Genomic DNA, 21,375 nt, shown 5'->3' with positions numbered 1-21,375 from the left:
GGCAGAAGGCCCTCCTCGGGCCCCAGCACATGTGGGCAGCCCATCCCGTCTCTGCCTCCCTTCAACCTCTTCCAAGCTGGAGCCCCCTGTAGGTGTTGAACCATTTTACCATAGCCACAGAAGAGAGGAGGGGGCCAGGTTCCTGTGGGCGATGAGGGAATACCCTCTGAGAGCAGTGCCCCCCATTACTGTCAGCAGCTACCCCCCCTTACCGCTTCAAGGGGCATCGGAAACAATCGAGCATCCGGGGCCCTGAGCCTGGGCGCCCCTGCCCCTCCTGAGCTTACTTTCTGGTCAGTAAAACGGGGCGGCTAAACTCGAAGAAAGGTGTGCTGTCCCCCAGGCTCTCCCTGTCATGCCAAGAGAGTACGCCCGAAGGAACAGTAGCGGGGCCAGAGCCCAGAGCAGCGAGGGACATTCGGAAGGCAGGATGGGGAAGAGGTGGGTTGTCGATGGCTGCAGAAGCCTTAAAAGCTGGTAAAAGGCTTAATCCTGCATAATGATTTACAAAGTGACAAGTAAAATAGATTTACCGTGACAGCTTGAAAGGAGAACCACAGAAATAAAATTACACTCGGGCTCATCCTGTCTCTCTGCAACCTGCCCCTCCCTCCCCAAACCCTGGAACTCATGTGCACACGCATGGACACGTGTGTGGGGGTAAAAAGGGAGCAGGTAGCCTGGGGAGGAGGAAGGTGGGAGAGGGACAGAGGAGGAGGCAGGTCTGGCCCCTGTCCGGGAAAGGGCCAGCTGGCTCCGTGTTCCAGGTGGAGCCTGCAAGAGGTGACATTAGCAGCCCTCCAAAGCCAGTGGTGTTGGGGGGAGGGTATCATCATTTACAGGTGGCGACACGCTGGCTGACAAGTCCTGCAGAGGATCCTGCCTCCAGGGAGCATGCAGCTGACAACCCCAAGTGCCCGAAGGACCCAGCACCGCCCCCCCCAATCCCCGCACCCCCCCCCCCCATGGCTACCTGGCTTCTGTCCGATTCAACATCGCAGTCCTTGAGGGTTCCTAGGCCCTAGGTTTCAGGGCCCAGGAAGAGGGGTCTGCTGCTTCCCCTAGAAGGAGGCGGGGACTCCAACAGCATGGGGCCAAAACTAGCCCAGAGGAAATCAGAGAAGACAAGAAATAACCTCGGCCAAGTTCATCTCAGAGAAAGAGAGTAAGCAATGCGCCCGCCCACAGCGCTGGGTTCCTGGGGGGTAGGGGGGCTGCATCTCTCTTTCTCTGTCGATGGTCCTCCATCTGTGTTTACACAAGTGCCAAGGGTATATTTCCTCCGCTGAAGCAGGATCTGGCCTCAGCCACGGAGGGGGGGGGATGGGGGAGTTGCGGGGGGGGGTGGTGGGTGGGGATCCAATGTGCTGATGTTCTAGCCATGGACCACGTAGGTGCTCTCCTCGGAGGCAATGAACTCTGCCGGCTGCTCAGGGCTTTGCGGCTACCTGTCCACCTCCCCCATGAGGCACCGGCCCAGGCACCTGCCAGGCTCTCCAGTCAGAGGCAGGGGCTGGCAACCGTGCCCGTAAGGTTTCTCATCTGCACCAACAGGCATGGATTGAAAAAGAAAAATTGAAAAGAGGCCATAAGCAGGGGGAAAGAGACCAGATTTCCCCTCAGTAGCTGTGGGGCCTAAAGCAGCTAGACTCCTCTGAGCTCCAGATTCCTCCTCGTTAAAATGGGGCTAACACCCCCCACTTCTGAGGACTGTTGTGACAATCTCAAGACTCCCAAAGAACCGTGCCTGGTGCACATGGGGGTTCCCAAGGACATGAGCTTTGCCTCAGGTGAGTGTGGGATGAAATGCATCTGTAGGGGGACAGCCAAATAGAAGCTCTGATCACAGTCCTGGCATAGCAAATTCACCTGCTTGTGGCCCACCCACCCTCCTTGGGTCCCAGGAAGCTGCCCATATTGAGGTAGAGACTCAAAAATGGGAGGGACGATAGTCAGGTCGGCTTGAGGCACCCAAACCTCCTGCAGCCTCCCCTCTGCTTCTGACAAAGACCGGAGGGGCCGAGTCCCAGGCAAGGTCTGTGGAGACTCTCAAGTGTCCTTCTCTGTCACCCTCAGGCTGACACCTGGCAACTCCCAGCTCGGCGAAATGCCGTGCTGTGCCTCTAACAGATATAGCACGGGGCTGTGCCTAGGCAGGCCTGAACACCCATGTTTACCCAACAGAAGGGTGGCCCTCCCTCCGGCCCTCCCCCAGCAGCACGGTAGGCTGGAGCCCATTTACCCGCAGACTCGCCTGGTGCGTGGGCAGTGCATGTGAGGCTCCAGCCCCCCGCCCTGCCCAGGGGGTCTTGCCCAAGAGGCCCTGCGGCCCGGCCAGGCGGCTGCTGCTGAGTTTTTCCTCCCAGGAAGCTGAGCTGAGTAGGGCAGCAACGTGGGCACAGCCAACTCCCAGGCAGCCTTAGACCCTGGCAGTTTGGCACAAGACAATCAGGACCAGGAGACATTTCTGGGAGCCTGGCCCAGCCTGGTTACTCCTCTGGCTCTAACTGGAGATGGGGAGGGAAAGAGAAGGGGCCGAGGGTCAGACCATGTAAATGGGGCAGCTGTGACTCCAGGGCTGAAATTATTCAATTCTTTCTCAACCAAGGTGTGCAAGTCACTTGAAAGGCACCTTCCTAGAGTGCAAATACATACGTGTGTGTGTGTGTATACGTATGTGTGTGTGTGTGTGTGTATATACGTATGTGTGTGTGTGTATATACATATATATGTGTGTGTGTGTGTGTGTGTGTATACGTATATATATATATATATGTATGTGTGTGTGTGTGTGTGTGTATATACACATTCCGCACCCCCCCAAACCCACAAAACCTACCAATTCTGTGTAAAGGGTAGCCATCTTCTATTCATTCACTTATTCAGCAAGCATTCTGGAATGTTTGCAAGAGCCAAGTGTGGTGCTGGGTGTCAGGGAGCCACAGCACGCCTCCGGCTGGGGTACCCTGACAGTAGCTACAGTCCTGCCGGGTTAGGGCTGCAACAGTGGTCAGAAAACAGTGCTAGAGGAACTAGGGCAAAGGTGAGGGACCGGTCCACTCGATCTGGCAGGTGTACAAGGGCTAGCCAAGGCCCGAGCAGGGCTTTGCAGGATGCCTAGGAGTTCCCAAGGCAGACAGGGCAGAGTACAGAATGTGCAACACACATACAAGTGAAAGTTCAGCTGGGGCCAGAGACTGTAGGGCCCTGAGTGCCAGGCTGCGGGTGGTAGGGAGCCATGAAGGAGTTTCAGGTAGCGTGGAGAAGGTAACAAGATCATAGGGACCTTTTATTAAGGTCACACTTGTGGCCAAGTAGAGAAAAGAGGAGGCTGGAGGTAGATACCTGAGGGAGAAGCCTGCTCCATGGGGGTGGGGAGGACGGACAGCTTTAGAAACACCTGGAAGGTGGAGTCTAGAGGCTTCAGTTCCCTGGCGACATACTCCCACAGGCCAGGCTCTGGGCAGGGCGTGGAAACCCAGTGTTACAGGTTGCAGTCCTGGGAGGAGTCAAGGGTGAGCCCAAGTTTCAGTAGGGGCAATAGGCCAATGGCAGTCCAACTCTTAATCCTCACAGGGCTTTATGAGAATTAGAACAAGGCTCCTCTTCCTCAAAAGATTTTACCACCATCCACCAGAAATTTATCTAGTAAATGTACAATGGAGGGGGGGCTACAATACATGTGTCCCTAAGTTGTGCAGTATGCAACGTGCACTACTGCACATGGTGGGTCCGGCAGATGCAATGCCACCGAGCAACCACTGGAAAGATGGGGTGTCAGAGGCCCGGGGACCAGGCAGATAAAATGGATAAAACCTAATACGCAAAGGAAAAAACAGAACAAAGCAAAGAACAACCAAAGCGGAATGTTTACTAACCCTCCCTGCCTCTTTGGCATGAGAAATCTCAAGAAAACGAGAGGCAGAATTATTTACTCTACAGAGTCCCAAAAAGAAAAAGTAGCTGTTCAAACAAGGCAAATAGAGGAAATGTAAAAACACAAGTCAGAAACACCAGTTTTGAAAGATGGGGATTCACCAAAAGTATATAAAACCAGTCCTGGCCTTAGAGCTTACTAGAAAATGATTTTTTTTTTTCAAAGTTTTTTATTTATTTTTGGGACAGAGAGAGACAGAGCATGAACGGGGGAGGGGCAGAGAGAGAGGGAGACACAGAATCGGAAACAGGCTCCAGGCTCCGAGCCATCAACCCAGAGCCTGACGCGGGGCTCGAACTCACGGACCGCGAGATCGCGACCTGGCTGAAGTCGGACGCTTAACCGACTGCGCCACCCAGGCGCCCCTAGAAAATGATTTTTTAAAAAAAGATCCTTTCTACTGAGCAAAACTCCCAACAAGTGAACATAGCGGAGTGAGACCCCTGTGCTAAGAAAATTGGAACTATCTGGCTAGATGAGGCTTTCCATTCTATCATCCACCTAGCCGCTACGGAACACTTTCTCTGCCCCAGGCCCTCTGGGGATATAGGACTAAGACCCAGCCAGTGCCCTCACAGAGGGGACAGTCCAGTGGGGGAGTATACAGAGGGCTGGCGGAGTACAGAGGGAAACATCTGAGGCCCCCGGGGGGAGGCAAGGATAAGACAGAGGCTTGCCGGGAAGGAGGGGCCGGGTGACTCAGTGCACCACCATCCACACAGTGAAGTCCAAAGCCATGTGGCCAGATGGCAATTCCTCTGTTTAAAAAAAGTGAGAACTTTTTGAGCAGAGGTGAGATAAACAATATTCAATCTTGGGGGGCTGATGTAGGGAGCCTTGCTTATTTTTGGAGGGAAAAATGCTCAAACAGGCTTCTGAAAGGTGTCTTGGCTAGAAGGAGCTTCAATCCACAGATGGAGAAACCGAGGGCAGAGAGAAGCAGGCCTTGACCATGGGTGAGATGGGAAATGGGTCTTCAGGCCCTGAGCAGGGCCCCTTCTAGGGCCCAGGACTGCCCTGGGGGTGTTACTCAGCCCAACAGCAGACGGCACCGGGAACGCCGGTAGACAGGGAAGCACATTCTGACGGCTACATGGTTCCTGACCACTGGGAACTGCCCAGAGACGGGGCAGCGGTCGCGGGGGTGGGGTGGGGTGGGGTGGGGTGGGGTGGGTACTTCTCATATGTAGCGCCAGATTCTCATCCTGAAAAGGCTCAGGCTTTCACTTCCCGAAAAAGATGTTCAAAGGGGCGTCCCTCTGGCTGAGGCCTGTGCCTGCCTCCAGCTGGCAATCCTATCCAGTGTTTTTATTAGGCACAAACTGCCTTCCTCAGTCTCCCCTCCTGGCAGCCCTTGGGAGGTGAGCACTCGCCACCCATTTTACGGATGAGCAAGCAGGTCCAGAGAGCCCAGAGGCCCTCTCATCCCAGGTCACTCCCTTTCTGGGCCTGATGCGGAAGGCTGAACCACTCCGAAGTGCCAGGCAGGTGTTGGGGCTGGGGCGGGGATGCTACCAGGGTGAGCAAGGGAGAGAGAGGAGACATGGCAAGAAGGCACTGCCCACCCACTCCACCCCGCCACTGTGGGCAGCTTCTGGGGCACTCCAGCCCTCTGCTCACACTAGAATGCGGAGGGCACAGCTTTCAGCCGAAGCAAGGCCCACCTGTCGCACACTGGCTCTGGCCACTTTCAAGGTGAGGGAAGGAGACCAGGGGCCTGCGCAGGTTCAGACCGGAGTGAGCTGGCCTGGCCTCTCCCCTACCACCCACCTTCCTGCTCCCCCTGCTGCCACCCTGGAAACAAGACTTCCCTCTTTGTGCCTCTGCAGGTCACAAGAATCCCAGGTTTAGTTATCAAAGGCCACCTGGCTGCTGAAACTCTGGGATTCTGGAAGTGTCTGACTCAGGCAGGTAACTTTTTAGAGGAGAGAGGTGAACCAAATGGGGAGACTGAGGCCCAAAGAGGGGCCCCAAAGGGCCCGCCTGTAGTTACGTGGCAGGACTGAAGGCACAGGGATATGGAACGTTAGAAATGGCCTTCGAGATCCAAGCAACCCCCATGCTCCCATGCTATTGATGGGTAAACTGAGGCCCAGGGATGGGAAAGGACCCGCCTGAGGTGACTCTGAGTCCATAAGAACCCTAGAATGGTCATCCTGGGTTGATCCCATGGGACCAAAACACAGCTGCCCTCTGTGACCCCAACCTCAAAAGTCAGGGAAGTTGCAACACTTCCTTGTCTCCATAGCAACTAGCTTCTGCTCCAGGAATACACTGAAATGTTTTTGTTCCCTCCTCTGTGCCGGCCCCGGGCCAGGCTGTGAGGACACAGAGCGGAAAGAGGGGGTGTGAAGGGAAGCACAGCCCCAGCCCCAATGGCGGTTGGTCGCAGGCAATCGAGTGCAGCAGGGAGAGGAACAGGAGAAATTTCAGTGGAGGAAGAAATCCCCGGGGTCCGAGAGTGTCGGGGAAGGGAGTTCAGAGGTGCGGCTTTTGAGCTGGGCTCTTAAGGATACGTAGGAGTTCTTCACATAGAATTGTGGGGGTGGAGGAACTGACACAGGCCCTGGCCGCAGCACTTGAGGGTGACGTCGTGTTACAAAGTGGCAGTGCACAGAGCAGAGGACACAAAAGTGTAGCAGATGAGTGGAAAAGAATGGAGAGCCGATGATGAATGGCGAAATTACAGTGCCGACTAGGGTGCACGGAACACCTCGCCACGCCTCTACTGTTCCTCCTGTTAAATGAACTCCTTACGGAGGAGTAGTTTATGGTCCAGGAGAGGTGACAGCATAAAAGGAAAAGTACTTAGAGGCACAGGACTTGGAGCCCTCAGCCAGCTGTCCAGCCTCAGCCACTCAGTCCGCTTTGTGGAGGAGGGGCAGGCATTGCCAATGGGCCTCTGGGCATGACCTTGGTCAACCTTCCAAATACATCCAGGACCTGACCTTGTCTCACTACCTCCACTGACCGCTCTGGTCTAAGCCACCAGCATCCACACCTGGGTCACTGTAAAAGTCGCCCAGCTGGTCTCCTCATTTCCACCCTTGTCCCCTATAGTTTATTCTTGGCTCACTAGCCAGAGGGATCCTCTTAGAGAGCATATCAGATAGTCTCGGTCCTTTAATTAAAATCCTCCAGTGGCTTCCGAATTATTGAGCATGAAGTCAGAAGCCCTTCCCATGTTCCGAAAGGCCTCCTGTGATGACTCCCTGACCACCTCGTTAACTTCCTCTCCTATCCTCCACCTTCTCCCGCACCATATGCCCGCACTGGCCTCCCTGCCTTTCTTAGATCATGCCAAACACACTCCGGCCACCGGGCCCTTGCACGTGTTTCTCCCGCTGTCTGGCATGCCCTTCTCCCAAATGTCCATGGGGTTCACTCTCTTGCCTCCCTGAGGCATCTGCTCAAATGTGACCTCTTCAGAGAAGCTTTCCGTGATCACTCCATCTAAAGAAGCCCAATCCCCCACCCATTTCCTCACATCACCTTCTCCTGATTTGTTCTTCGTCAAAATATTTCTTATAGCTCAGAATGACAGCATACATGAAGTTGTTGACTCACTGACTGTCTCACCTATAACAATGTAAGCAAGGCCTCTGTCAAGTTCACCACTGTATCCCCAGGGCCTGGAACAGTGCCTGGCATATAGTAGGTGTTCAACAAACTTGATGAATGAATAAGTAATCTTTCTTGGGGGGCTGGGCAAGGGGAGGCACAGAAGGATCCCAGGCTCTGCTCTCCCAGGGGCAGAACACTGGGGGCTCCAGAGGAGCCAGGAAACCTTACTCTCAGGCTGGCAGGAACCCACCAGCAGGAACCATGTGCTGCCTCCCCACCCCCCCTCCCAGGTGCACTGGCTCCCCAGATCTGGCAGGGAGGCAGGGCCTGGCCCAAGGGCCTGGAAGCACCCTGCAGGAAAAGCAGCAGTTACTATTACCAGTGTCCCTATTCCAGACCCTCTTGGCCTGGGCAGCCTCAGGACTCAGCCTCGGGGAGGCAGGAGATGGAAGGAGGCCAGGCTGGCTGGGGGCAGGGAAGGAGTTAGTATCTCGCTGATTTTGCAGCTAGCTTCCTTCCTTCTCTGAGCCTCACCTCCCTAATCTGAGAAATGGGAATGAGAAGGGGATGAGATAAGTTGGTTGCCCAGGTCCCTCCTGTTCCAACAGTCTGGGCGTCTTTGGGTTTTCAGAGCCATGGGGGGTTTGCGGGGGGGGGGGGGGTCACACCAGGTTGAAACTAGAGCCACATATTCAAGCCATGTGTCCCAGGCCAGGGTGACATCTTGCAGCCAGCTGGGTCAGATACCTAGGTGAGGGGTCTCAGGTGGGCTTCTGGAGACTCTATTTCCACCCAAGGTAACAGCCGGCAGGGTGCAAACTAGCCCTGTCTGAGGCAGGAAGTCAAGGCAAGCGCCCTGTTACAGGGCAGCGGCCCCAGGCAGGGGTGCCAGGCTGGGGGAGCCGGTTGTCTCATGGAGGTCCCGGGGAACACCTGCTTGCCCCCAGGGCCAGCGGTTCTGGTGGGCACGGCCAAAGGCATAAGGCCCAGGAGCTTTGTGAGACAAAGACGGTAAGTCCCAGGCAAGCCAGATGCCACAGCCATGGAGGGATCTCCCCCTGGGTGTCTCTAGCCAGGGGTTTCTGTCAAGTGACAGGGACAGGGGGCAGGCACTGGCTGATGGGCAGGATGCCTGGAGTTTTGCTTTAGCTCTGCCACGAACTTGCCCTGTGACCTTGGGGAGGCCTCTGTCCCCTCTGGGGTCAGACTCAGCAGCTAAATGAGAGGGTTGGCCTGGATGACCTCCGGGGCCTTTCTGTGCTGACGTTATCGTCCCCACACACGGTAACAAAACATCACGCTCCCTGATGCTGTGACACGGTACAACATGCAAAACGCCGGCCCTCCCCTCTGACTCTTGGGACAGCCCCAGGGGAGACCGTCGGTAGGAGGCCGTGCCGGGAGTTCTGACTCCAAATCCAGGGCCCTGTGCCACGCCAGGTCTCTGGGGCATCAGGACACTTAGGCAGAAGGGAGCAGAGCTGGGCAGACAGGGACTCAGTAAGAAGGCAGGTGGGGGCAGAAAGGGGAGCCTTTCTCATAGCCACCACCCCTCCTCCAGCTACTCTCCCGGGCTCCGTGGGAGGCAAGCGTGCCAGGAGAGACTACAAGATAGACATGCTTCTGGAATCATGTGGCCTGCCTGACCCTGCTTGAAGAGCTGCTGCCAGGCCACCTTCTCTCCCTCAGACCCCAAGGAGCCACTGCTGGGGCCTCCCCAGCCTATTTCCATGTCTCATGACCTGCGTCAGACCATTTCCAGGTCAGGCCTGAGGTCTCCAACCAGCCCAGGCTCTTAAACAGCGACACGGATAATGAGGAGGCCCGGGGAATAGAAGGCTACCTCTTCCAGGAAGCCCACTCTGCCCACTCCAGCCTTGGACTCAGCCTAGAGAGGCGAGATCTCTGACGTAGCATATGGGAGGGAGTTCACAAGAACTGAATTCACCCTATTCTGTGTGGTCCAGAGATGAGCACTGGGTCCTGGGAGGAGGCGTCCTTCCACATAAGATGGAGCTTCCTAGGTGAAGGGAGCCTCTGAGAGTCAAGGAGCAGCCTGCCCCTGGAGGTGTGCAAGCCCACACCCGAAGGTGCTCTGTGGGGATGCTGCGGGGGTGGCATCCGTGGGACAGGTTATCAGACGAGGTGGCTGCCAAGCTCCCTGAAGTCTTGAGGATGCGAGGCCCCAAGAATACCAGGTACAGTAGTGTCTGGAGCCCTTGTCAGGGGAGGCGAAGGAGGCACTGGCCCGGCTGCCTCTGGGGAGCCGGCTAGGAGGGCAGCCAGCCACCAGGCAGACAGCTTCGAGAATCCTGGGGCCCTCAAGGATTCGAAACCCCGAAGCGGCTCCGCTCCTTCTGCCTAAAGGGAACGCCCTGCAGCTGAAGGACACATGTCAAACTGATGCCGTCAGCCCAGGCTGAGGTGAAAGGATCAGAAAGCTGTCCTCCTGCAGAAGATAAATCAATGCTGAACTCACAGCTTCGAGGAAGCTCCTTTCTCAGCCACGGCCCCATCACCCAACACCAGGCAAGAAATCACACCTGAGATGTCCTCTATTTTTCCAGGATGGGATGCACGAAGGGGTCCCGGAGCTCAGGAGGGCTGAGCAATTCAGGTAGGGAGGTAGAAGGCCAAGGAGTCCCCCGACGTGCTCACCGCCAGCCACAGAGGCCACCCTCCAGGGTCCCAGAAAGTCAGGGACACGAGGGCTATGAGCCAGGGAGGCAGAGTGACTCATCTGTGGTCACGCGGTGGGCTTGCCTGCATGGGAGCCCAACTCAGCCTCGAGCCCTCCCCGGGGCCGCGGTCTGCCTCTCCCCACCAACAGCGGTGAGAATTCATACCAGCAAGGTGCCCTGAAAATATAGAGTGCTTCTCCATACGTAAATACCAGTGAGCCCCACGGCCCTTGAAGAGAAAACATTAACCCAAGACAGCGGGATAAGTAGGCAGTGCAGACAGCTGGGGTGAACCTGGCCTCCTGAGCCAGAGGAAGTATGCCCTAAACCGGTCTTGCCCAGCCTTCCTAGAAGAGGCGGTGGCAGGGGCAGTGGGCACTTTCACCCTTCACCCAGTCCCTAGCTTTCTGGGGACAACGAATCCCCAAATCCTGGTACACCTCACAGAGGCACTCACAGAGGGCAAGACCAAATGGTGTCATCAGTGAGGTCAGCCAGCAAAGGAGGCCGTCCCCTGGGGCCACCCCAGCCCCTGTACCGGGTCTTGTGTCCTGTTGGCGACCTTGGGCGGGTCCCCTGCCCTCCCTTGGTCTTGGTTTCCTCACCCGTACAATGTCAAGCTGGATTGGAAGCCGGTGTCAGAAGCCCAGATGCCCCCACGGCTAGGGTGGTTGACACCAAGGAGTTGGAATGGAAGGGTCTGCGGACAGCAGGTGGGGAAAGACAATGCAGCGGTCCTGTTCCACTCAGGGCCCAGGGTTATTTTAGACCCTTGGATGAAGGCCTTGTTTGTTACACGGCTCTCGGGCGTCCGAACTGACTTAAGGACCTGAATAAAGCCGTGGACCATCGCTCCAGAAAAATACACGCACTTGCAAAAAATACGTGCACCTTGCAGAGGTGCGCACACGGGTTCAGGGGTGCCTGGCCCCCATGGGTGGAGTTCAAGGCTCTTCCTGCCCTAACAGCCGGTGTGTCTCTGAGGCCCATCTCTAGGGACATGGCAGAGGTCCCACACCTCTGCCAAGCTGGCCTTGCTTTTGGGACTGCCCAGCCATAGATTTGTGGTCTGGTAACAATAAAAGAAAAGGAGGCCAGTGAAAGTGACAGAGGGCTGCAGGCTTAAGGGGCAGAACTCAGGTGGACGGGCCAAGAAAGCAGGCTGGGGATGGGGGCCGGATCCCGTCCACGTGGAAGCTGCCCTCGACTCCCCCACTTCCCCACTGTGCACGGCCCCTCTGGGAAGGCAGTTCTGCAGCAGGGAAACCAACCAGGGGACCGAGCCATTGACACCAGAGTGGGAGGTGACCGTGCAGCCTGGCATTTCCCAAGACTGGCACTGGTAGCTTCGACACCTATTGTGCATAAAAAAGGGAGGCGGGAAGAGGGTCCTACAGTTTGGGAACCTGCTGAATGAGGCCAAAAGGGGGGACAGGGTCCCAGGAGAGGGAGGCTGTGCCCTGCTGTCCTTCCTTTTATGGATTGGGGGTCCTGAGAGCCCACACGGGGGAATGCTGATGTGGTCCCAGCTCATGATTTTCAGGTGGGGAAACTGAGGCCCAGAGGGGTCTGCTACTGGCTGAGGTCCCACAGTCAGTTACCATGATTGACAAGGCCCAGTCTCTCCTGCTCTCCTCTTCACACGGCAAGAAACCTGGAGGGAGGTGGCATCACCACTAGCCTCCGCTTGCAGGGGAGGAGAGAGAGGTTTTCGGGTCGGAACCCAGACGTAAGTCTCCATCTTAGTAAGTCTCCACACCCTGGCCCCGGCGAGGGGACCAGGCCTTCCTGCTACGTTGAATTAAAATGTACTCAATTAAATGCCAGCAATGACCTGCCAGCCCTTCCTGCTACACAGGGGAGACTGCGGATGGTGGCAGGAGGCTGAGGGTCAGGAAGTCTGGGACCCAGGTCCAGCTGTGATTGGTCCTGAGGTACCGGGTGGCATTGAGCCATCCATCTGACTGGAGTCTCCTTGTCTGTAAGTTGGAGGCCACACGACACTCATAGCTATGCCGGGCGTGGTGGGAGCCATGGTTATGACAATGACTGAGGCTACTGTTTCTTTGTTTTTTTTTTTTTAATTTTTAAGAAATGTTTATTTATTTTTGAGAGAGAGAAAGAGACAGCGTGTGAGCAGGGGAGGGGCAGAGAGAGAGGGAGACACAGAACACGAAGCAGGCTCCAGGCTCTGAGCTGTCAGCACAGCTGATGCGGGGCTCAAACTCTGGGACAGCGAGATCATGACCTGAGCCGAAGTCGGATGCTTAACAGACTGAGTCACGCAGGCGCCCCGAGGCTACTGTTTCTTGAGCACTTACTATGTGTCAGGTGCACTCCATCTTCTCAGCCTATGGGGAAGGCAGTATGTTACTTTTATACTATTGAGAAGCCTGTTTTGCTGACATGAAGACCAAAATTGGAAAAGTTAAACATAACCTGCCCACAGTCATGGGTGCCATAAAGGGTGGAGCTGAAAAATGAATGCAGGCGGTCTGAGGAGAGCCGAAAACAAATTAGTTGCTCAAGAAATACTGGCTATTACGATGTTTCTGGTAGACTTTGGGAAGTTTTTTTGTTTGTTTCATGTTTATTTTTGAGAAAGAGAGAGAAAGAGACAGAGAGTGAGCAGGGGAGGGGCAGAGAGAGAGAGAGAGAGAGAGAGAGAGAGGCACAGAATCGGAAGCAGGCTCTAGGCTCTGAGCTGTCAGCACAGAGCCCGACGCAGGGTTCGAACTCACGAGCCGCGAGATCATGACCTGAGTGGAAGTCGGATGCTTAACTGACTGAGCCACCCGGGCACCCCTGGGAAATTTTTATAAAGATGTAAACAACAGCAGGAGCACCAAAACATGACGGCAATAGAAAATGCCACCCCTCCCTACCCAGACGACTCAGCCTTCCTGATGTAGGGGAGCCAGCTTGCTGTGTGACCTGAGGCCAGTCCCTTCACCTCTCTGGGCTTTGGGTCTCCTCACCTGCCAAATAAGAAGGTTGGACGGAGACCCTCGAAAAGCCCTCCCCACTTGAAAACGCCAAGGAAGGGTTTCAGGACCCTTCCCAGAGGTCTATCTGCCCTATCTGTCCCTCAGCCAGAGGGCTGGCTGGTCACAGCTATGTGCCAGCTTTCCCGGTCTTTGGCCAAGGTCCACCCGGGAGCAGGATGGGGGTTTAGGTAAGTGCCTGTGGACAGGGTGAGGTCGGGGCACGTGGCATTTCCTCCCCTGTCCTGAGCCTGCCGGCTCTTCCTCATGTGCTCTCATCAGGGCCCGATGCAGGTGACTCCCAGGGTAGAGGGAGAGGGCTCCTTCCCTGCTTCCCCATCTGCAGAGGAAGTGTTAGCAGGAACAAGGCAGCAGGCCATTAGCCCTCAAAGGACAAAAGTCGGCACTAGGAGAGCTGGGGGGGTGGGGGAGGGGGACAGACGGAGGGAGCCACTCATCTTCTTGGACTAAATAGGCTTGGGCAGAGGAGAAACTTTGCATCCTCCCTAGAGGCTTTCTATTTTATTTCCCTCAAATCTCCGCTACAACCAGCCTACGGTTACCTTTTAAGAAACACGCTGCCGGGTTGGAATGCTAATGCCCATCCCCTTCCAGCTGTGTAGGATCTGGGAGTCCCGTGGAAAAGCCCCTTCCTTATTCCTTACCCCAAGAGCTCTCAGAAACGGACCCTGTCCTCCCCAGGCTCATCTGGGCCCTTCCCAATGAAAGATGGAACAGCATTTATTGATGAGCTCCGAAGCATGGCTCACGGGGCTGTGCCGGGCCAACAGTAGATGCTCAAATGTTTAATGAGCTAATGGGCTGGACAGACAGGGTTCCAGGCCTGGCTGTGTCACTAATTCACTGCTGCCCTTGGATACGGCCAATTCTTTCTTTCCACAGTTGAGTTTCCTGGGCTAGAAAAGGAATGGTCAGACTAGGCGACCCATATGGCCCCTCAGGTCTCTACTACGTGCTCAGGGGTGCAAAACACAGAGCCAGGGAGCTTCCAGAACGGCAGGAGGGTTTCAAATACCTCTCCCTGCTGCTTCAGAGCAAAGTGGAGGACAGGATGGGACTGCTGGGTGGGAACCTCCCGGGTAGGGGTTCTGAAGGCATCATAGCCACCCCCACCCCCAACTCCCCCCAAGCACCAACCTCTGTGGGTGGACGAATGAAGTTGTGGGTAATGCAAATGGGGGAAGGGCAGGAGAAAGGATAGGGAGTGGGTGCAGTTTCCATTTAAACCAGACACACACACACACAAAAATTTTTTTTTTTTTGCAAGAGCCTTTGAAAGTACAAAGAGATTGTACTCTAACACCACTCCCCCCACCCGTCAGAAGAGCTTTGCCATTTTCTGGCAAAGCAATAATCTGCATTGAATTGGATCCTCCAAGAGATCAAGAATCTGGGATAGGGGAGGAAGAGAAAGCCCCCATGTCTGAGAGCCCTAGGAGAGGCAGGCCTGAGGCCTCAGCAGCAACTCTGGCCATCAGAGGTAGCAGCATATATGTATGTAGGCATGGAGACCCATGCGTGCGTGTGTGCGTGTGTGTGTGTGTGTTGGGGGGTAATGGTCAGACTAGGTGACCCATATGGCCCCCCCAACTGGGGGGCGGGTAATGCCAACTGGGGAGCAGGCTTTGGGACAAGTGAAACCCCCCCTAGCCCCTATCTTTGGGATCGACTTCTCTGGAGGGTTCATGAGCCGTGTACAATTCCACACCTGTCCTGAAGTCTCCAGGGACAAAGATCACAAAGCCAGACCACAAGACCCAGGCACTCTGCCACTACCAGCCATTGAGGCCCCTGGCTGGTCCCTGCCCCTCTGCAGAATTCTGTTTCCCCATCTATAGAGTGAAGGGTTAGAGCCAGATGATCTTTCAGGGCCATGCCTGCTCGGATACTCCGTGGTGTTGAGATTCTGCAGAAAAGCATAACTAACACCTACCATCACCCAGGCCCCCACCCTGGAGAACTGGAAAAGGAGTCCCCAGTCCCCAGCTGCCTGTCTAAGGCTGGGGCTAGGGCAGAGGGGAGTCCCCACACCGTCTGTCCTCAACAGCCTGCCACGGCTGAAACCTTCAAGTGGTTACAATTACAGCCAGGCTAACAGGATTAGGGGAGCATTGAAATCTAAGAAATCTAATTAGCTCAGACACCCCGGCCTCCCCAGCATGATCCTGCAGTAACCCCAGCAGCTGGGCCTGACAGGCGGGACCCAGGGCCCTCCCAGGCTACAGTCATTACCTGTACAGGTGTGCCAGGCTGGGCCAGGCTTCCTGGGGAGGCGCCAGCTCAGCTTGCCTGGCTGCTCCCTGCTCTGCACCCCACCAGCGGCAGCCTCGTCCTGGGGCGGCAGGCACATGAGCCCCAGAGAACCAGGCACGGGGGCGTGGGCAGCAGGCGGGCCGTGTCAGGGGGTAGAAGGAACCCAAGAGCCCCCACAGGGCGGCCACCCCACACAGCCTGGGGACTGACTCAGCCAGAGGAGGGGCAGGCTGAGTCAACGTCTGTATCTATAGAAACCATCACAGCCCAGGGAAGAGCCTTGGGCCGCCCAGGGACCTGGGGCCTGGAAACATCTCTGCTTCCTGCTCTAGGGCCAGGGATGGGGTTGAAGCCCCACGCACAGACACGTGGGCCCCAGCAGAAGTGGCAGCGTTTGGGGTTCAGAGCAAGCTCCGGCTGCTAAGACACGATGCCAAAGGAAAGGAGCCCAGCCGCTGGGGGCACGGGCTGCGTCCGCCAAAAGGGGGGGGCGGTAGGGGTGGGGGTGGACACAGGTAGGCCCATCCGTGACCCTGCCTATATATGGCTTCTCCTCCTTAACTTCAGCTCCCTAGGCCCCATTCTGCGGCGGTCACACTGACTTCTGCGCCCGTGTCCCTGCCTGGTGGGTGGGCTAGGAAGGTGGCAGCCGTGCAGGCATCTCTGAGGCCCGGGGCTGAGTCCCAGCTTAGCTACAGGTCGCTTTACCTCTCCGCAACTCGGTTTTCGTCTCTGTTAAGTGACGGTAATTCCAAATAGAAGCTAGCTTCCACTGTTGTTGTTGGAGTTCAGTAAATTTGGAGAGTGCTTCTAAATCCACCAAGTGCCATACACAAAGGCGAGGGGCTGTGGTTATTGCTGTCATGCGCCCTGTGGCAGGCAGCCAGCTGGTAGCGGTTAATTATTTATTTGGACTGATCTTCCTGGCCTTACTGGCTACAAGCTCCTAAGGAGCAGGAACCGTCTTACACATTTCTGGGCCCCCCACAGGTCACAATCCTCACACTGTGGGACCCTGAAGACATGTCTGTGGCACCAGCCTGGGCCCCTGCCCCGACCCCAATCCCCAGCGCCATCAGTATGGTCCTGAATCTGTGATCTTCCAGGAAGGAATGAGTCTGTGGTCTGGAGGACCCCCAGCACCTCAAGCCCAAAGTGAAGGTCAGGAGGGGTTGCTTTCCAGAAAGCGTGCCATGTAGCAGAGCACATTAACATAGCTGTCCACTGAAGGCAGCAGCTGTCCAGAGGTGGTAAGCGCCCTGTCACAGGGGGCATGCATGCAAGCCGAGACTGGATAATAAGCTTCCAGGGAAGTAGGCCTGGGGAAGCGGCTTCTAGAAAATGCTTCCAGCACCTCCAATGCGACACCTTTGTGTCCCATTCTGCACCCAGAGCCTGCCAGGACTTCAGAAGACACATGCCAAGGGCTCTAATGCTCACATCTGTCTCATCCTCATAGCAACCCAGGGGGATCAGAGCGCTCCTGCCTTTGAACCCATTTTACAGATTAGAAGACTGAGTGCCAGCAGTGAAGCTACTGGCCCAAAGCAGCCAGCCTCTGGACACCTCTTCCCCCCATCTCCTCAGGCACTGGGAAGACCGCACCAAGGGTCTTCTAGGGTCTCTCTCCAGAGCCTGTGCCTGGGACTGGCTTTCTCAGCCTCTCTTCATCCTCCCTGAGGACAAGACCCAACCTCAGAATCACCCCTAGAGCTTACAGCCCAGGCAGGCTCTGCCTCCCCCCACAGTCAGGGGCTCCAGGGACAAAGAACTTCCCTCTCAGAGGGCGTGGACAGAGGCCACCGTGTCCTGCTGAGAGGTCAGAGCAAGCCACCAGGCAAGGCTGCAGCAGGGTCCAGGGTAATTACTGCAGCCCGGCCTTTGTTGTCCACACAAAACCCAAGGAACCTCATAAAGATGAGGCGGTGATAGGAGCCCGGCAAAAGCCCTCGGGAGCAAAGTTATGAATGAAAACGTAGGGGACCCAGTCACAACCCGGCAGGCCCTGCTTCCTGGTTCCGTGACAGAGTGCCCAGAGAAACTTCCGGAAATTAACTTGTTGATGCCCAAATTTCTTACAGCAATGCCTCACCCCGAGGCGAGGGTCACGGCTGCGTGTTGGACACTGGCCAAGGCCTGAGAATTCAGTATCCGTGGCTTCACACATGGGTACTCTTGTGACACAACTCCCAGGACACAGTAGGCCTCAGAGCGCCTTCCTTCCTTATCTACCCCCCATCTCTGTCAATCAGGGAAAAAGTAAATGTGCAGCTCTGCTCGGTGGGAGCCTTCCCTCTGCAACTTTTTCCAGGATGAGTCACTGGTGGACACCTGTCCTATGTGAGGGCACATCTCTGGGGGCCAGGTATGGAGATAATGTGTAACTGTTGCTCAGGGAGTGTGTGTGTGTGTGTGTGTGTGAGGAACTGTGGTCCTGTGGCCAAACCCCACAGTCTCTGGACCTTTCTTCACTTTGTTCCTGGCTGTGAAAGGAACAAGGATCCTCCTCCCTTTTTTCCTTGGGAGGAAAAAGGGACATATTGTCCCCACAAAGAAGCGAGGAATCCTTCTCTGCAAAGACGGGGCTAGTTATCAAAGCTTCCCAGAAGTCCAGCAATTTCTTACCCCCGACTCTTCTCTGTGAGCCATACCCTGAGTGCCTCCAAACCCCAACCCAAAACCCGTTTAAAAAACTCCTGAAAACTCCCTGCTTCTGCACCACCCCCCCCAGCCCCCGCCCCAGCTACAGTGCCTGCCACCAATTCTCGAAAGTCTAAAGTTTTGAGATTTACATGTGAACACAGCATTTCATAACCTCATGACTTGGGACAAGGAGATGCTTCTGTCCTTTTGGGAGAAAGAAACAAAACCCAATCGAAATCATAAAACTTAGAGGAAAACACCATCTCCCTCCAGATGCATTCCCTTGGCCCCAAAGTCACACGTGCTCTGTGGCAGATAGGGCTTTCAATGTGTCTTTTGTTTGATGCTGGTGTTTCAACATCCTCAACTTGACGACAGAAAGGTCAGTGCAAGGCATGGGGCATTCACAAACCACACCACAAGGGCCAGGCAGAGGGGAAGCAAGGGGCCAGGAATTCGTACTCCCACCCCGCTCCCCCCCCCCACCACACTCCCACCCTGGATCCCCTCAAAAAGCAGCCAGGACAGAGAAAGCTAGGGGCTGGCCCCCTGTTCTAAACTTCCCTGATAGCTTACAAACAACTTTTAAACTCACGGGACCGTACCAACGCCAGGGAAGTCAAGTCCGAATTCAACGCCAGCCAAGCTGCTCATTCTCCAACCACAGCGCCTGCCTCTTTATCTCTACCTTCAAAAAAACAATAATAAGCAAACGCAGGCACCTCTGGGAACAGCCTCTGGCCTCCTGCCCTGCCCTGTGTAACCAGCCTGTCCTCACACCCACGAGAGAGGAGGAGACAGCCCTAGTTAACCCTCTGGTCTACCAGGCCCTGTTCCCAGGTTGCAGCAGGAAGACAAACTGTTGCTCAAGAAAAGCCTCCAGAAAACCCTTGGCACCCGGAGGCAGATCCCTGCAGCTTCTGCCCAGCGCCAAGCCAGGGGCTTCCACAGGCGGCTTCTCACTGCCCTCTTAAATCTGCGGGGTTGGGCTCCACTCTCCCATGCCCTGGGCTGTCCACCCAGGGGGCTCCAAACAGCCATGGCAGAGCAGGGAGGAGGAAAAGGCTGGCCGAGCAGTGCCCTCACCCTGCCAGCCCAGCCGCCAGCTTCTTGGAGGACCTCTGAGAGAACATTTGTTTGGGCTGCCAAGTTAAATCTCCCTCCCTCATGTCAAGGCATTGGAAAAGCAGTCAGGGGAGAGGAGAAGGGGGAGAGCTGGGAAGGAGCAGCGGGAGGGAGGGAGGCAGGCAGGCAGGCAGGCAGCTCTCAGAGCCCCAGTTACTCAGGCGCTGCCCAAGGAAGCTTGCGGCTCCCAGGCAGGAGGGGGGGACACCCAAGCAGGGGCCGGGCCACCAGCCCTCCAGGATCAGGCACCGGGTGCTAGTCGCTCTGTGCCCCAGCCTCCGGAGAGGCCCTCGCTCTGTGCCCGGCTAGAGGGGCGAGGTGGGAAGGGAAGGCAGAGGAGGAAAAAGTTTGTGGCAGGTAAAGGGGTAAGCGCTGAGCAGCCCCGCCGTCGGGTTGTCCCCCAGGGAGGGATGGGGTGGGGGTGGGGGGGCCGGGACCGCTGCCCCGGCGCGCTCCCGCCAGCCCGCCCTCCTGCCCGGGTTGTTTACATTCCTGGAGTGTCTTTTAAACCCGGGGCTGAGGCCGACTCCCGGCCTTCTCCGGCGGCTCCGGGGCAGTCTCCCGTGAAAATCTGCTGGCGCACAATGGCCGGGAAGGCGGCCGCCCCTCGCCCGCGCCCCCGCTGCTCCGGGGCGGGGAGCCTGCCCTCCGCACCGCGCCCTCTCCCCGCCCGCCTGGCTTCCTGGACAGATGTCCCCGGCGAGGGGGCGACGCGCGCCCGCTGCCCGCGCCCCAGACGCTGAGGCCGCGCTCCCCACTGTTTTCTCCCCAGCCCAGACGCCAGGAATGTGAAACAAGCTTCCAGAGCCCGCCCCCCACCCCAGCTCCAGCCCCGGCCCGGCCCCCCAACCTCCGCCCCGGCCGGCCTCCCACTCCCCCGGGGCCGCTGCCGCCGCCGGAGACGGAGAGGAAGAAAGAACACGGAGAAATTACTTTCGTATTTGCAGCGCGCGCGCACATACACGCACATCTTCCCTCTGGGTTCCCCTCCTGGCTGGGGCAGCCCCGTCCAGGCCGTGGCCTTAGCGCCCCTCCGGCTTCTAAAGACCTACGGGAAGCCCCTACACACACACACCCCTTGGCGTTCTCCGCCGGTACCGTGCGCCGCGTCTCCCCGGGCAATTCACACACAAACAACTTAACCGCGCCTCCACCTCCCATTTACAAAAGTGTGTGTTTTCCCTGGAAATTCAGATGCACAACTTAACATCACCACCCCTTGCCACCCCGAAATCCAGCGCCGTCTCCGGCGGCTCTCGTACACACGGGCGCACAACTTCGCGTCTCCCCAAACGAGACGTGCGAGACCGAGGTGGTCCTATCCCGGTCCTTCCCTCCCTGACCGAATCCCGGTCCTGCCTGGGTGTACAGAACGAGGGCTGGAGGCGCACCGACAGGAGGCGGGCACAGGGTCCGCGCGCGCACCACCTTACTCACGCCCCGCACACCAGAGGAGCCCCGGCCCCCGCGCGCAGCCCAAGCCGGCTCCGCGCAGCCGGGCGTTCGCCGGTCGCCTGGGCCTCGGCCCCGGGCCGCCAAGGGGAGCGCGGCGGAGCCTGGCCGCCGGCCGCTCGCCCGGCTTGCCTGGTCCCGGCGGACCCTTAAAGAGAAAAACCCCCAACACCCAGCGCCCCACGCTCGCACCCCAAGAGTCCACCGGGAGCGGGAGGAAGGCCCGGGGCCAGCGGGCGCCCTGTTCTGGCCCCAAACTTACCGGGCGCTGCGAGCGCCGCTGCCGCCGCTGGAGGACGCGCCGCTGCCGCCGCGGCCGCTGCCGGGCAGGCCCGGCTCCGGCCGGGAAGAGCGCTGCGAGGGCGCCGAGAACGGCTCCGCTTCGGCTCCTGCTCCGCGCCGACGGAGGCTGGGGTCACCGCGCTGCGCCGGCGCTGCTCGCTCGCTCGGCCGCCGGGTCGCTGCTCGCCCGCCCGCCGCCCGGTCGCCTGCTCTCCCGGGCGCCCGCCGCCGCTCGCTTTTTTAATGTCCACAGACAGTGAAAAGGAACTCGGCGTTAGGGGGTGAGTAAGTGAATCAACTCGCCCGGAGCCGAGCAAGTTGAAGTGTCAGATTACATTGGCTATTCTATTTCCAAAGGGCCCCGCGCCGCCGGCCGCTGGCAAAAGCAGGCGCGGAACTACGGACGGAACGGAGCGCCGCGCCGCGCCGCACC

The 21,375-nt window shown here is 57.3% G+C and overlaps 2 protein-coding genes across 6 annotated transcripts in view; both read right to left on the bottom strand.

Moving 5' to 3' along the window:
• ZMIZ1 (zinc finger MIZ-type containing 1) overlaps window positions 1–21,343 on the bottom strand; it is a 233,722-nt gene extending 212,379 nt beyond the window's left edge. For 4 of the 5 annotated variants that reach the window (XM_049646258.1, XM_049646262.1, XM_049646260.1 and 1 more), the window contains exon 1: window positions 20,923–21,303. The gene's annotated coding sequence lies outside the window, so the exon portion shown is untranslated. Of the gene's footprint in view, window positions 1–20,922 lie in introns of all 5 variants that reach the window. The other variant, XM_049646263.1, reaches the window with a different exon arrangement.
• The window catches only part of RPS24 (ribosomal protein S24), a 1,165,472-nt gene that overhangs the window by 215,760 nt on the left and 928,337 nt on the right, over window positions 1–21,375 (bottom strand). The gene's annotated exons all lie outside the window — the stretch shown is intronic.

The sequence above is a fragment of the Panthera uncia genome, chromosome D2, assembly GCF_023721935.1.
Source record: "Panthera uncia isolate 11264 chromosome D2, Puncia_PCG_1.0, whole genome shotgun sequence".
NCBI classification, from domain to species: Eukaryota; Metazoa; Chordata; class Mammalia; order Carnivora; family Felidae; genus Panthera; species Panthera uncia.
This window is presented reverse-complemented; position numbering and strand designations above follow the sequence as displayed.